Source organism: Trichechus manatus, unplaced genomic scaffold (genome assembly GCF_000243295.1).
Source record: "Trichechus manatus latirostris isolate Lorelei unplaced genomic scaffold, TriManLat1.0 scaffold00119, whole genome shotgun sequence".
Lineage (NCBI taxonomy): Eukaryota > Metazoa > Chordata > Mammalia > Sirenia > Trichechidae > Trichechus > Trichechus manatus.
In genome coordinates, this window is record NW_004444055.1 from 593,295 (window position 1) to 594,548 (window position 1,254).

Below are 1,254 nucleotides of genomic sequence, written 5' to 3' on the forward strand. Positions count from 1 at the left end.
GGTACCTAACAACAATAACAAGTTTTGTCAACTTCTCAAATATTTCTGGAATTCATCTTTTCCTTTTAATTGACGGTCACTGCCAAGCTCATACTTTCACCCACTGTTGTCCTAAGGATAACAATCATCTCCTAATTGTATTTCCTATATCTTGTCTTGCTGTACTCTAACCCCTTCACAACCTTGACATTTCCTTTCTTCCTTCTTTCTCTTTCTCCTTCCAAATGTCACTTCTTCTTAGAAAAGTCCATGAATATGTTGCCTTCTCATCCCTGCCAAAGATTAATTATTAAGTTCTGCACAAATAGAACTTGTAAGTTTCACTAGTATAAAACTCATGCCATCAAAGCACAGACAGAGAGATGTTTCAGTCTTTCCTACTACCAGATTGTTGACTTCATGTGGATAAGACTCTGTCTCACTTCTCCCTTTATTCGTCCATTCAACATTTATTAATCACCTACCTTATGCCAGAAACTTTTATTTTTTAATATTAATAATAATAATAATAATAGCTATATTTTATTGGTAATGTACTCAAAAATTCTAGGTAGTAGGTATTGTTATCTTTATTTACACTGAAGAAACTGAAGATTATAGAGGTAAAGATACCACTGTCAAAACAAGTATCTTGGTTTTGTGCCTGAGACTATATAAGGGCTCAATAAGTGTTAGTTGAATTTTGTTGAACTTAAAGTCAGAGAGCAGATAAGCACTTCAGAGAACCTGTCTGGCCCAGAAGCCTAAGAACAACGGAGGCAATATAGTAGTCAGACAGATGTGAGAACTGTAACCCCTGCTCTGCCACTAATAAGCTACATGACCTCAAATAAATTGCTTATTACTTTAAACCTCAATTTAAAATTGAAAAATAACGGTATTATTAGTACCATTTCAAAGGGTCATTGTATTGGTTAAATGTGAAAACACGTGTAAAATGCTTAGTAAACCACATGCTACAACGTTGTTGTTGTTGTTAGGTGACTTCTAGTTGGTTCTGACTCATAGCGACCCTGTGTGGAACAGAATGAAACACTGCCCTGTCCTATGCCATCCCCACAATTGTTGCTAGGGTTGAGCCCACTTGTACAAAGTTAGGTCACACGAAGTATTTACTATTATTGGTATTATACAACTATAATAATATTCTGTAGTCATTAAATAACTAGCTATTCAATGTGGAATTATAAATTATTTATAAATTATAACTTTAATGCCAATATTTTCATCCGGTATATTTGTTCTTGTTTTGTT